General features: G+C 49.8%; 1 pseudogene across 1 annotated transcript; it reads right to left on the bottom strand.

The window, feature by feature from the left end:
• Nucleotides 1-1,697: 1,697 nt before the first annotated feature.
• On the bottom strand, nt 1,698-9,865 carry LOC307059838 (putative ATP-dependent RNA helicase DDX28; annotated as a pseudogene). The gene is made up of 2 exons: nt 9,644-9,865; nt 1,698-3,131 (listed from the first exon to the last, which is right to left on the bottom strand). The product of its transcript is annotated as a putative ATP-dependent RNA helicase DDX28 (transcript).
• Nucleotides 9,866-15,466: the final 5,601 nt, after the last annotated feature.

The raw sequence follows: 15,466 nt of genomic DNA on the forward strand, positions 1-15,466 counted from the left end.
GCAAAGATGGGACCTTCGTTTACTGGGGCTGTTGCAGAGGGGATGTGCCCATGAGATGTAGAGACTGCTTGGACTACCCTTTTAGAGGTTGGGCCACCCTGGTCGAGAACCACAGCACCTTCTATCCCTAAACTGCTTGAATCTGGGTGCCCGTTAGGACAGACGAAGTCAGGCCTCACTGGAGCAGACTGCCTTTGGGAGTGGTAGAAGGTAAATGTGAAGGGGAATGCTTGCTCTGGCGGAGGTTTGTCACGGCAGGTGGGCCAGCATGAGACCATTCAGAATCTCCAAGGCTCCGGAGATTACTTGGCTGGGAGCATCCCTCTGATGTGGTGTGGGGACTCCTACCTTAACAGGACCTGGCTGGGCATCCGGGGGAGGCAGAATAAACGGTTTATGAACTTAAGAGAGCGAGCGAATCACCTGGGGGTTCCCCCAAACCACTTAAAAGGCCTTGCACCTGGAGTCTTGAGCCAACCCTCAGAAAACTTATCTAGACCTGGAGTGGGGCTCAGGAAGCTGCACTTTTCATAAGCTTCCTGGGCAGTCCCACCACAGCGGTCCATGGATAGAGAGACCAAATTATTGTGTATTCTCGGTTGCTTTTGGGAGTCAAAGTGGGCAATATTAAAAACTGCAGCAGGCATATGTATAAACGGAATATTGAAGGCAAGCAGAGGTGTATAGTTATTCTATGCATGAATCAGATTTGAGAAAAGCTAGCCTGGTGGTTAAAGAACACAACCCTTAGGACAGACAGACCAGATTCCTTCCTACTTACTTGGGTGATTTTGACCAAGTTCTTTTATCCTTCTGACTGTTTCTTCATATGGAATAGAGCTATGACTGTACATTTAGCACAATATTCTCTTTCGGCAAAGGTTGCTCTGGGTCCATCTGTGTTCTCTGCAACTTAACCCTTTCCAGTGCGCAAGCATTTTTAAGTTGTTTGGTGAAGTATTACATTTGACTTTCAACAGTTCATTACTTTGGGCAAAGCTTATATAATGCTGCAGAGACTAGAACCTATGCAGAGATAGTGGCAGGATGTTATAAGCTTATTCTGCTGGTTTATAAAAAAGTTTAACCTTTTCTTCTCTTCCTCCACCTGCCACCAAGAGATGAGAAAGAAGGCAGAGCCTGGAAATGCACACCAAGCAATATTTCTGTGTCAGTTTGCCTTTTATTCCTCTGCCAGTACTTCCCAGAGAGATTTCACCAAAAGTGCTTAAGCTTGCCATGGCCATTGTTGTGAAGAAAATTTCTCTTTATTGCTAGTCACATCCCCTTTTCCTTCTCCTGGAGGCTTAATGGATGTTTGGGGGCAGGAAACAAAATTTAAACTAAAACATCAATTGAAAGAGCCTTCGTCCTAAGTGTGGTAGTTTGGAGTGTGAATCTTCTCAGGGTCTACTGAATTCTGCCCCAGTGGAAACTGTTATTAAGGGGAACCCATAGAAACATCGCTTATTGTTAGAAACCATGACATAATACAGAGCCAAGATCGACATTATTCTTCACGTGAAAGACTACAGAGAGCCAAGCTCAGTAGTTCACCCTCAAGTGTTGGCCAGCAACTTACCTTTTGAAGCCAGACAGCAGCCCGGGTCCTCAGAAGGTGACTAGGCAGCCCAGAGCACCCTACTGACAAGTGTGCTCACCCATCCAGCACAGAGGGAAAGGTCCCTGTTATGGCATCATATATAAGCCCGCTGCAATAAGGTTCGCTGGTGCAAAGGCTCTCTCACTGAGGACCCCAGTCCTGGAAGGCTTCTCCTCTGGCGAGCTGCCAGTTCAATCTTCTGAGCCAGGCTCACGTCCCAGGGATGGGTCACAAAGCTGATGACAGTGACTGGCACCTCGATCCCCACCCGGCCCACCCTCCCTGCTCTGTGGATGTAGTCTTGCAGGGTGAGAGGGAAATCATAATTGATGACTAGCTCCACCTGGGTGCTGTCCAGGCCCTGAGAGGCGATGTCTGTGCAGAGAAGAATGTCTCGGGAGCCCTTCTGGAAGGACTGGAAGATGCCTGCTCTCATTGAGGCTGACATTTGTCCCTGCAGTCTTAAGTGTTGGATTTTGTGGTCATCCAGAATATATACCCCAGCCAGTTCACAGTGCTGTAGCAATTACAGAACACCAGAACAGTTCCTGTGGCGCCAGTCCTATATGCTCTGTCATGCTGCCTAAGGATCTGTACCAACCCAGTCACCTTCTCTGTTCCCTTCGGCCTCATGAATGTCTGTCTGACATGAGGCATGATGCAGTGGAGCTTGTCACTGGTAACGGGGGTTAGAGAGTCTAAGCTGGCAACTTTACTCAGCAGCTGGCCTACACCTTCGGGAAATGTGGCACCCACCAGCACTAACTGAGCTTTGGGATTGAAGGGGTCTTTTATGTCAGCTGAGCCTTCTGCTATATGGCTCCCCTCCAAGATGTAATCCACCAGTTCCAGGAAGATTTCATCCAACAGCATGTCTGCATCATCCAACACCAAGAAGGAGACCTGCTCCAGGTTGATCAGTTGAGTTTTCAGGGCCTTCCACAGAGCCCCCGGAGTGGCCACCAGAATATCTGCTGGAGGTTGTTTGGACAGTTGCAGCCTGATCCTCCTCATGCCATGGCCTCCCCCTAACTCCCGCACCTGGAGGTCCAAGGAGCTGCCCAAGGCCTGGGCCACGGCACGCACCAGTTCGGCTAATTCTCGAGAAGGCACAAGAACCAGGCCTCGAGGAGCAGGGATACGACAGGGGTCCAGGCTTGGCTGGCCCAACAGCCATTGAAGGAGAGGTAGCATGTAGCTGAGAGTTTTGCCACTGCCGGTTTCTGCGGCGCAGAGAATGTGGCGGCCGCGAAGAAGTGGGGGAATGGTACTCGACTGCACGTTTGTGGGCCGAACAACTTCGGGAGCAGCCTCCTGTAGCGCGCTCAGAACGGGGAGCTACAGACACACTTCAGTGCAGCTGTCCTTGGGCGAAAGGTTCCGCAGCGCTGGAGCCTCATGTTGCGCGCACTCGATGGAGAAATGGTCCGCGTGGGTGCACCGATTCCTCCAGCCGCACGAAGAGAGTGGCGCGAGTTCCAAGAGCCCAGCGTGAGGTGAGCCGGCTGGTTCAAGTCGGGTCGCCTCACTGACATCAGCGGCAGCCCAGGACGCGCCAGCATCGGCCGCGGGGGGGCTACGCCGGCCGCTATGCCGCTCTTCCTGCTGCCGCTGTAGAGCCCGCGGGATGCGCACCAAGGGCAGCGGCTCGTTGGGACCGCGGACCGTCAGATCCCGGCAAGACGCCAGAAGCAACCGAGCCGCGAGCGACAACAGCCGCAGCCACCATGCCAGAGCCATACTCCGCTTGCTGCGGGAGAGGCGCACGACAGTGACGTCACGGGCGCGCCAAGGCCTCGCGGACGGCGGCCGGCGCGGCTGAGTAAGGCCCGCGGACTCGGCGAACTGTGTGGAAGGAGCGGGACCTGTAGAGCTCAGCAGCGGCGAGGTCCGTAGGTCCGAACCGGGGATGGTGACTCCAGACCCCCGCCAACCTTGGGGAAGGGTGCGCGACGGAGGCAGGACCGGGGTCCGGCGATACGCGGCGATGGGGCCCTGGCATTACGAACCAGGAGGGCGGAGGGCTTCTGGCGATCCGACGTCCGATCCCTGCCGTGCTCTTTTGTCGCCCCCACAGCTCCTGTCATGGCTTGGCCAGTTCGGGTCTCCCCCTGTGACTTATGATGAGGGTGCGGCGATGTTTTTCCCAGATGTGGTCCCCGTGTAAGGTCTTTGAATACAAGTATTTATTGAGAGTCTGAGTGAATGGTCAGGCCTGGGGGCCGAGACCAGGAGTCCGGAGTCGTAGGTCCAGGCTCACCCTTCCCTTAGAGCTCCCCAGAGAGCTGAGGGCCCCGAGGGCAAGCTGATGGCTTTCAGCGTATCTTCTCTTCAGTCAAGAGAACTCAACTCTTGGTACTCTTCCCCTTTCTTTTCAGCTGAGGTTCATTCTCCCCTCCCTTGTCACCCTTTCCAAATTCTCATCCTGAACCCACTGCTTTCTTGGGTAGTTCACCTCCAACGGCTTTCCGGTCAGATACCTCAATTCCGTAAATAGCAGAGAGGAGGGTCCTGCTACAGGTTTGTGTCTTGTCTCACAAAGCCACGGTCAGGCAGAATATTTTACTTCAATTCAGTTGTTCAGGTTGCCAAAAAGCCTTAGACAACAGGTACTTCCTGAACGGGTACCGAAAATGGGTGTCCGATCATTTCTGTAATTTCCAGTGTCTTGGGTAGGAGATAAGGTAAACGTGGATTAATCACCTGGGAGGTTGTTAACATCTGGCGAAAGAGTTTTACTTTCATCAGATACCGTTACAGAGATAAATACTATCAGATTTCAAATAGCATTTTGATACACGATAGACGTTCTGGAGAGTTGAAGGCTAAGCCAGCAGAGGAGAGGGTTTTGAGTCCTCATGGGTGAACAGAGTCATTGGAAAGAGCAGTGGCTCTTGAGTGAGGGTGATTTTGCCATCACCCGTCCTCCAGGACGTTTGACAATGGCTGGAGACATTTTTCTTGGTCACATCCGGGGTGTGGGGGGTGGGGGTGGGGGGCGGTGCTGCAGACATCTAGTGGGTAGTGGCCAGGATGCTACTACATTATCGTACAAGGCATAGGACAGCCCTCCCCACCACCCCCAAAAGAATGATCTGGCCCAAAATGTCAATAGTGTGCTATGGAGAAACCTTGGATAGAGGCTGAGGACTGAAGAGAGGCTGAGGTTGTCCCATGTACTCTCACCTCAGGTTGTCAGTCACATTTGCCAGACCCTCGTGTGGCCCTGCCCCTTTCCCAGAATCTGTAGCAGGCACACTGATGCCATTGCTTGTCATGGCCTTGGGATGAGAAAAGCTTGGCGGCTCCTCAAAGTCATAAACACAGGAAGGAAGGAGTGATTTAGGAGGGTGACGTGGGAGAAGAGAGCTTCAGGAAGAACAAAATTGTCCTCGTGTGTTTGGGAAATGTGCCAGATGGAAAAGAGATGAGGTGTGCCATGGGGTGTACCATTGCAGAAGGCAGACTGGGACTGATGCGTGACAGGGAGTCAGATTCTGAATTTGATATAGACTGCCGTAGCAACTGGAAGTGCCTAGACCTGTCTAGACAGTGCTGGGTTTTCTGTCACTGCAAAGTTCATGTATAGGCTGATGACCAGTGACTGGTGATATGAAAGAGGGGATTTCATATAAAGGATGCTCTAAGATATTGTGATTCTACACCACTTTTACGATTCTTTCCCAGAACTCGGAGCTCCTCGTTCGTTAGCTGAAGAGCTCCGTGGATGTCTGCTCTGACAAGTTTCATCCATTTACATGTGCCACTCATTTTTCAGGTACAAAACGAAGAATCGCTTTGCACAAAGCCAGAAGGGATACACTGAAAGAATGATCAGAAAAGAATAATACATAGGTAAGCATTTACATCGACTTTCTCCACATATTTGAGACCGGGTAGCTGGTTAGTGGCTGCTTTCTCGTGCTCGAGCCCTTACAAAGTGAATCTCCTCAGAATGTCATAGAGATTGGAGCCTGTCTGAGCCTGTGTGTCTCTGCCCGTGGCCCCTAGTTTCTTCGTGTCATTGCTTTAGATACTGTGTAAAGGCCCTTCTCTTTTCCTCCGATCACAGCAGACACTGAGTAACCTCTAGTTCTGACTGAGATGCATATTTCACATTATAGTACTTTGAAATGAGAAAGGTTTACCTATTGTGGAAACAAATGTAGGCTCCTGGGAGTGTTAGTGTCACATGGTAATGTTTTTCCCAGGGCTGCCATGGTAACTGACGTTGCCTGGTTACTCCCTAAGTTTTGAAAAGAATGTCTCCTTGGATCTCAGGTGATAGTGGTACATTCCTTCCTTCATTTATTCATTCAGTATATATTTTCTGAGCACCATGTATGTCCCAGGTACTTTCCATATGGACAGTGAATGAAACAGACAAAATTCCTGCCCTAGTGAAGTGTATATTCTGATTAAAATGGGGTGAGGCCTGGCCATTGGTAGTTTTAAAAATCTCTCCAGATGATTCTAATGTACAGCTAGGTTGGAGAATCACAGTTATAAGTGAAGCACTTTGGGAATTGCAAAGGCATTGCAGAAATAAAAAGTGGCTGGCTATTCGTATTCCTTCGCTATTCCTGCATTCTCCTGCCTGCATCCGGACTGTTGTACAAGTGCCGATCCTTTTCTTTTCAGCCCTTTTCGCTGTTTGCCTAGACCCTTTATCCCTCTTTCTGACCTAACACCCTACCTGCTTCTGGTCTTCCAACCTCCAGTCCATCATCTGTTTGGGATTTATCCTAAAGTTGGTGGGAAGCCATTGCAGGGTATAAACAGGGAAGTGGTGTTAGCAGAGATGCCTTTTTCAGACACCATACTGGCTATTGTAAGAGAATGGATAGGAGGGGGCAGGAGAAGATTTGGGGAGACTCATTAGGAGACTGGCTTTGTGCACAGTGGTGGCCTTGGAGGTGGAGTAAAGCAGGCACGTTAGAGTCATATTTGGAAGGTTAGTGATGGCTTGGAGGCGAATAGGAGTAAGCGATGAATTGGATGTGGGGAATGTGGGTTAATGGTGTGTAATTGGGTAAATGGAGGTGCTACTTACTGAAATGGGAAAAATTTTCTCCCCACATATTGGCCTGATAAACACCTTCTCACCCTGTAGACCTTGAATCAGAGATCCTTTCTTTTTTTATTTTAATATATTTTATTTTATTTCATTTTTGTTTGGGCTGCGGTGCCGGCTTTCGGGATCTTAGTTCCCCAACCAGGGATTGAACCCAGGCCCCCTGAACTGGAGGCACAGGGTCCTAACCAGAGGACCACCGGGGAATTCCCAGCAGAGATTTTTTTTCTTTGTTTTTTTTTTTTTTTTTTTTTTTTTTAAATATAAGCTTTAATTAATCAATTTTTGGTCGCGTTGGGTCTTCGTTGCCGCGCGTGGGCTTTCTGTCGTTGCGGCGAGGAGGGGCTACCCTTCGTCGTGGGGCACGGGCTTCTCACTGCAGGGGCTTCTCTTGTTGCGGAGCACGGGCTCTATGTGCGCGGGCTTCAGAAGTTGCGGCGCGTGGGCTCAGTAGCGGTGGCTCGTGGGCTTAGTTGCTCCGAGGCATGCGGGATCTTCCTGGAGCAGGGAGCAAACCCGTGTCCCCTGCATTGGCAGGTGGATTCTTGTTTTTGTTTTTGTTTTGTTTTGTTTTAAACGTATTTATTGGAGTATAATTGCTTTACAGTGGTGTGTTAGTTTCTGCTGTATAACAAAGTGCATCAGCTCTATGCATACGTATATCCCCATATCCCCTCCCTCTCGAGTCTGCCTCCACCCTCCTGATCCCACCCCTCTAGGTGGTGGCAAGGCACTGAGCTGATCTCCCTTTGCGATGCCGCTGCTTCCCACTACCTAGCTATTTTACATTTGGTATTGTATATATGTCAGTGCTACTCTATCACTTCATCGCAGCTTACCCTTCCCCCTCCCCGTGTCCTCAAGTCCATTCCCTACGTCTGCGTCTTTATTCCTGTCCTGCCCCTAGCTTCATCAGAACTATTTTATTTTTTTAGATTCCATACATATGTGTTAGCGTACGGTATTTGTTTTTCTTTCTGACTTACTTCACTCTGTATGACAGACTCTAGGTCTATCCACCTCAGTACAAGTAACTCAATTTCGTTTCTTTTTAAGGCTGAGTAATCTTCCATTGTATATATGTGCCACATCTTCTTATCTCTTCGTCTGTCGATGGACACTTGGGTTGCTTCCATGTCCTGGCTATTGTAAATAGTGCTGGCTGGCGGATTCTGAGCCGCTGCGCCACCAGGGAAGTCCACAGAGATTATTTTTTGAGGGAGGCCCTCCTCAACCCCCATCAGTCTCTTCGCTGCTGAGCTAGACTCCTACAGCCTTACGTAAGTGCTCCATCATAGCACCATGCACACTTTTATTTTCACACATATTTGTAAGTTCCCTTTCTATAACCGTCCGTTCTATTGAACCTTACCCTCCTGCCTCATCTTTTTGTCTCTAGTGCCTAGCAGTGCTTGGCATATCTTAGGGGCTCAGTAAGTGTCCGTTGAATAAATAATTGGAGACAGAGTACGAGGCTTAGGAAGGTTGATCAAGGCTTTGTTTTCTACACGTGGAGTAGGAGATGCCCTTAACACATCCGAGTGGGGATGTGTTTTGAGCAGTTGGTGTGAGGTTGGGATGCCTTTGGAGATGATCGTGGCCAATATTTTACACCATGGGAGTGAATAAATTTGTGGGGCAGGATGTGTGAAATTAGCAGGGAAGAGGGCCCACGACTGAGGAGCAACCTCAACATGTGAGGGCAGGAGGTGAAACCAGGAAAAGAGACTGCAAAGCAGGGGTAGAGAGAAAAACTGGGAGAGTGTGCGGTCGACGAACCCAGGGAGGAGAGAGGTCAAGCAAGAGGGGAGGCTTCACCATGCCATGTGCTGCTAGCAGAACAAGACTGAGGACAGGTCAGTGTCTCATAGATTGAGCCACTTCGAGGTAATTGGTGACTTTAATCAGAGCAGTTTTGGGGAGAGTGGCAGAGGGGGAGGGCATGCCGGAGTGGGCTGAGTAGTACAAAGGTGGTACCTCTGAGAAGAGCATCCTTGGCAAGCTTTGTGGTTTTTAGGAGGGACCGAGTTTGCTTAGAAGAAATAAATTAACAGTTATCTCTGGGCCACGGGATTTGGATTTTCTTCGTTTTACCCCTGTTGCTCTACCCTCAAAATATTTTTAGAATGTGACCACTTCTCACCCCCTCCCCTACTATCTCTCCGTCCTGAGCCACCATCATCTCTGACATCGGTGACAGAAGAGCCTTCTGATGATCTGCCAGTGTCTACCGTGGCCCCCACAGTCTGTTTTTCATACAGCAGTCAGCGTGATGATGGGGAATGTGATCAGTCATGCCACTCCTCTCCTTCAGATCCTTCACTGGCTCCTATCGTGAGGCGCTAACACAGCCCGCAGAGCGTCCGACAAGGCCATTCGGGGTCCGACCACTGTGTCCTACCTGCTTACTGCTCTCCATCCATTGTGTATCTGACTTCCATTACCCTCTTCTCCTTTCTGTGCTGCAACCACAGTGGCCTCCTTCCTGTTCTTCTAACACACCAGACAAGCTCCTGCCCCAGGGTCTTTGCACTGGCCCTTACCTCTCCTGTGCGCTCTTCCATTAGATACGAACTTGGCTAACTCAAATCTCTGCTCAGATGTCACCTTCTCATTGAAGTTTATCTGGGCTCCTCTATTTAAAATTTTAACCTATGGGGATGAGGTGGGGGGGAAATGGGTGAGGGTGGTCAGAGGATACAAACTTCCAGTTACAAGACAAATACGTTCTGGGATGTAACGTGCAGCATGGCAACTATGGTTAACAATACTGTATTGGATCTTTTTTCATTTTATTTATTTGTTTACTTTTGGTTGTGTTGGGTCTTCGTTGCTGCACGTGGGCTTTCTCTAGTTGCGGTGAGTGGGGGCTCCTCTTCGTTGCGGTGCACCGGCTTCTCATTGTGGTGGCTTCTCTTGTTGGGGGCCACCGGCTCTAGGCGCGTGGGCTTCAGTAGTTGCGGCACGTGAGCTCAGTCGTTGTGGCAGCGGCCCAGGTCGCGCCAGCACCGGCCGCGGGGGGGGCTCCGCTGCCCACTCTGCCGCTCTTCCTGCCGCCGCTGTAGAGCCCGCAGGATGCGCACCACGGGCAGGGGCTCGATGGGACCGCAGACCGTCAGGTCCCGGCGAGGCGCCAGAAGCAACCGAGCCGCGAGCGACAACAGCCGCAGCCGCCGTGCGAGAGCCATACACCCCTTGTTGCGGGAGAGGCGCACGACAGTGACGTCACAGGCGCGCCAACACCCCTTGTTGCGGGAGAGGCGCACGACAGTGACGTCACGGGCGCGCCAAGGCCTCGCGGACGGCGGCCGGCGCGGCTGAGTAAGGCCCGCGGACTCGGCGAACTGTGTGGAAGGAGCGGGACCTGTAGAGCTCAGCAGCGGCGAGGTCCGTAGGTCCGAACCGGGGATGGTGACTCCAGACCCCCGCCAACCTTGGGGAAGGGTGCGCGACGGAGGCAGGACCGGGGTCCGGCGATACGCGGCGATGGGGCCCTGGCATTACGAACCAGGAGGGCGGAGGGCTTCTGGCGATCCGACGTCCGATCCCTGCCGTGCTCTTTTGTCGCCCCCACAGCTCCTGTCATGGCTTGGCCAGTTCGGGTCTCCCCCTGTGACTTATGATGAGGGTGCGGCGATGTTTTTCCCAGATGTGGTCCCCGTGTAAGGTCTTTGAATACAAGTATTTATTGAGAGTCTGAGTGAATGGTCAGGCCTGGGGGCCGAGACCAGGAGTCCGGAGTCGTAGGTCCAGGCTCACCCTTCCCTTAGAGCTCCCCAGAGAGCTGAGGGCCCCGAGGGCAAGCTGATGGCTTTCAGCGTATCTTCTCTTCAGTCAAGAGAACTCAACTCTTGGTACTCTTCCCCTTTCTTTTCAGCTGAGGTTCATTCTCCCCTCCCTTGTCACCCTTTCCAAATTCTCATCCTGAACCCACTGCTTTCTTGGGTAGTTCACCTCCAACGGCTTTCCGGTCAGATACCTCAATTCCGTAAATAGCAGAGAGGAGGGTCCTGCTACAGGTTTGTGTCTTGTCTCACAAAGCCACGGTCAGGCAGAATATTTTACTTCAATTCAGTTGTTCAGGTTGCCAAAAAGCCTTAGACAACAGGTACTTCCTGAACGGGTACCGAAAATGGGTGTCCGATCATTTCTGTAATTTCCAGTGTCTTGGGTAGGAGATAAGGTAAACGTGGATTAATCACCTGGGAGGTTGTTAACATCTGGCGAAAGAGTTTTACTTTCATCAGATACCGTTACAGAGATAAATACTATCAGATTTCAAATAGCATTTTGATACACGATAGACGTTCTGGAGAGTTGAAGGCTAAGCCAGCAGAGGAGAGGGTTTTGAGTCCTCATGGGTGAACAGAGTCATTGGAAAGAGCAGTGGCTCTTGAGTGAGGGTGATTTTGCCATCACCCGTCCTCCAGGACGTTTGACAATGGCTGGAGACATTTTTCTTGGTCACATCCGGGGTGTGGGGGGTGGGGGTGGGGGGCGGTGCTGCAGACATCTAGTGGGTAGTGGCCAGGATGCTACTACATTATCGTACAAGGCATAGGACAGCCCTCCCCACCACCCCCAAAAGAATGATCTGGCCCAAAATGTCAATAGTGTGCTATGGAGAAACCTTGGATAGAGGCTGAGGACTGAAGAGAGGCTGAGGTTGTCCCATGTACTCTCACCTCAGGTTGTCAGTCACATTTGCCAGACCCTCGTGTGGCCCTGCCCCTTTCCCAGAATCTGTAGCAGGCACACTGATGCCATTGCTTGTCATGGCCTTGGGATGAGAAAAGCTTGGCGGCTCCTCAAAGTCATAAACACAGGAAGGAAGGAGTGATTTAGGAGGGTGACGTGGGAGAAGAGAGCTTCAGGAAGAACAAAATTGTCCTCGTGTGTTTGGGAAATGTGCCAGATGGAAAAGAGATGAGGTGTGCCATGGGGTGTACCATTGCAGAAGGCAGACTGGGACTGATGCGTGACAGGGAGTCAGATTCTGAATTTGATATAGACTGCCGTAGCAACTGGAAGTGCCTAGACCTGTCTAGACAGTGCTGGGTTTTCTGTCACTGCAAAGTTCATGTATAGGCTGATGACCAGTGACTGGTGATATGAAAGAGGGGATTTCATATAAAGGATGCTCTAAGATATTGTGATTCTACACCACTTTTACGATTCTTTCCCAGAACTCGGAGCTCCTCGTTCGTTAGCTGAAGAGCTCCGTGGATGTCTGCTCTGACAAGTTTCATCCATTTACATGTGCCACTCATTTTTCAGGTACAAAACGAAGAATCGCTTTGCACAAAGCCAGAAGGGATACACTGAAAGAATGATCAGAAAAGAATAATACATAGGTAAGCATTTACATCGACTTTCTCCACATATTTGAGACCGGGTAGCTGGTTAGTGGCTGCTTTCTCGTGCTCGAGCCCTTACAAAGTGAATCTCCTCAGAATGTCATAGAGATTGGAGCCTGTCTGAGCCTGTGTGTCTCTGCCCGTGGCCCCTAGTTTCTTCGTGTCATTGCTTTAGATACTGTGTAAAGGCCCTTCTCTTTTCCTCCGATCACAGCAGACACTGAGTAACCTCTAGTTCTGACTGAGATGCATATTTCACATTATAGTACTTTGAAATGAGAAAGGTTTACCTATTGTGGAAACAAATGTAGGCTCCTGGGAGTGTTAGTGTCACATGGTAATGTTTTTCCCAGGGCTGCCATGGTAACTGACGTTGCCTGGTTACTCCCTAAGTTTTGAAAAGAATGTCTCCTTGGATCTCAGGTGATAGTGGTACATTCCTTCCTTCATTTATTCATTCAGTATATATTTTCTGAGCACCATGTATGTCCCAGGTACTTTCCATATGGACAGTGAATGAAACAGACAAAATTCCTGCCCTAGTGAAGTGTATATTCTGATTAAAATGGGGTGAGGCCTGGCCATTGGTAGTTTTAAAAATCTCTCCAGATGATTCTAATGTACAGCTAGGTTGGAGAATCACAGTTATAAGTGAAGCACTTTGGGAATTGCAAAGGCATTGCAGAAATAAAAAGTGGCTGGCTATTCGTATTCCTTCGCTATTCCTGCATTCTCCTGCCTGCATCCGGACTGTTGTACAAGTGCCGATCCTTTTCTTTTCAGCCCTTTTCGCTGTTTGCCTAGACCCTTTATCCCTCTTTCTGACCTAACACCCTACCTGCTTCTGGTCTTCCAACCTCCAGTCCATCATCTGTTTGGGATTTATCCTAAAGTTGGTGGGAAGCCATTGCAGGGTATAAACAGGGAAGTGGTGTTAGCAGAGATGCCTTTTTCAGACACCATACTGGCTATTGTAAGAGAATGGATAGGAGGGGGCAGGAGAAGATTTGGGGAGACTCATTAGGAGACTGGCTTTGTGCACAGTGGTGGCCTTGGAGGTGGAGTAAAGCAGGCACGTTAGAGTCATATTTGGAAGGTTAGTGATGGCTTGGAGGCGAATAGGAGTAAGCGATGAATTGGATGTGGGGAATGTGGGTTAATGGTGTGTAATTGGGTAAATGGAGGTGCTACTTACTGAAATGGGAAAAATTTTCTCCCCACATATTGGCCTGATAAACACCTTCTCACCCTGTAGACCTTGAATCAGAGATCCTTTCTTTTTTTATTTTAATATATTTTATTTTATTTCATTTTTGTTTGGGCTGCGGTGCCGGCTTTCGGGATCTTAGTTCCCCAACCAGGGATTGAACCCAGGCCCCCTGAACTGGAGGCACAGGGTCCTAACCAGAGGACCACCGGGGAATTCCCAGCAGAGATTTTTTTTCTTTGTTTTTTTTTTTTTTTTTTTTTTTTTTTAAATATAAGCTTTAATTAATCAATTTTTGGTCGCGTTGGGTCTTCGTTGCCGCGCGTGGGCTTTCTGTCGTTGCGGCGAGGAGGGGCTACCCTTCGTCGTGGGGCACGGGCTTCTCACTGCAGGGGCTTCTCTTGTTGCGGAGCACGGGCTCTATGTGCGCGGGCTTCAGAAGTTGCGGCGCGTGGGCTCAGTAGCGGTGGCTCGTGGGCTTAGTTGCTCCGAGGCATGCGGGATCTTCCTGGAGCAGGGAGCAAACCCGTGTCCCCTGCATTGGCAGGTGGATTCTTGTTTTTGTTTTTGTTTTGTTTTGTTTTAAACGTATTTATTGGAGTATAATTGCTTTACAGTGGTGTGTTAGTTTCTGCTGTATAACAAAGTGCATCAGCTCTATGCATACGTATATCCCCATATCCCCTCCCTCTCGAGTCTGCCTCCACCCTCCTGATCCCACCCCTCTAGGTGGTGGCAAGGCACTGAGCTGATCTCCCTTTGCGATGCCGCTGCTTCCCACTACCTAGCTATTTTACATTTGGTATTGTATATATGTCAGTGCTACTCTATCACTTCATCGCAGCTTACCCTTCCCCCTCCCCGTGTCCTCAAGTCCATTCCCTACGTCTGCGTCTTTATTCCTGTCCTGCCCCTAGCTTCATCAGAACTATTTTATTTTTTTAGATTCCATACATATGTGTTAGCGTACGGTATTTGTTTTTCTTTCTGACTTACTTCACTCTGTATGACAGACTCTAGGTCTATCCACCTCAGTACAAGTAACTCAATTTCGTTTCTTTTTAAGGCTGAGTAATCTTCCATTGTATATATGTGCCACATTTTCTTATCTCTTCGTCTGTCGATGGACACTTGGGTTGCTTCCATGTCCTGGCTATTGTAAATAGTGCTGGCTGGCGGATTCTGAGCCGCTGCGCCACCAGGGAAGTCCACAGAGATTATTTTTTGAGGGAGGCCCTCCTCAACCCCCATCAGTCTCTTCGCTGCTGAGCTAGACTCCTACAGCCTTACGTAAGTGCTCCATCATAGCACCATGCACACTTTTATTTTCACACATATTTGTAAGTTCCCTTTCTATAACCGTCCGTTCTATTGAACCTTACCCTCCTGCCTCATCTTTTTGTCTCTAGTGCCTAGCAGTGCTTGGCATATCTTAGGGGCTCAGTAAGTGTCCGTTGAATAAATAATTGGAGACAGAGTACGAGGCTTAGGAAGGTTGATCAAGGCTTTGTTTTCTACACGTGGAGTAGGAGATGCCCTTAACACATCCGAGTGGGGATGTGTTTTGAGCAGTTGGTGTGAGGTTGGGATGCCTTTGGAGATGATCGTGGCCAATATTTTACACCATGGGAGTGAATAAATTTGTGGGGCAGGATGTGTGAAATTAGCAGGGAAGAGGGCCCACGACTGAGGAGCAACCTCAACATGTGAGGGCAGGAGGTGAAACCAGGAAAAGAGACTGCAAAGCAGGGGTAGAGAGAAAAACTGGGAGAGTGTGCGGTCGACGAACCCAGGGAGGAGAGAGGTCAAGCAAGAGGGGAGGCTTCACCATGCCATGTGCTGCTAGCAGAACAAGACTGAGGACAGGTCAGTGTCTCATAGATTGAGCCACTTCGAGGTAATTGGTGACTTTAATCAGAGCAGTTTTGGGGAGAGTGGCAGAGGGGGAGGGCATGCCGGAGTGGGCTGAGTAGTACAAAGGTGGTACCTCTGAGAAGAGCATCCTTGGCAAGCTTTGTGGTTTTTAGGAGGGACCGAGTTTGCTTAGAAGAAATAAATTAACAGTTATCTCTGGGCCACGGGATTTGGATTTTCTTCGTTTTACCCCTGTTGCTCTACCCTCAAAATATTTTTAGAATGTGACCACTTCTCACCCCCTCCCCTACTATCTCTCCGTCCTGAGCCACCATCATCTCTGACATCGGTGACAGAAGAGCCTTCTGATG

The sequence above is a fragment of the Hyperoodon ampullatus genome (genome assembly GCF_949752795.1).
Source record: "Hyperoodon ampullatus genome assembly, chromosome: 10".
NCBI lineage: Eukaryota > Metazoa > Chordata > Mammalia > Artiodactyla > Ziphiidae > Hyperoodon > Hyperoodon ampullatus.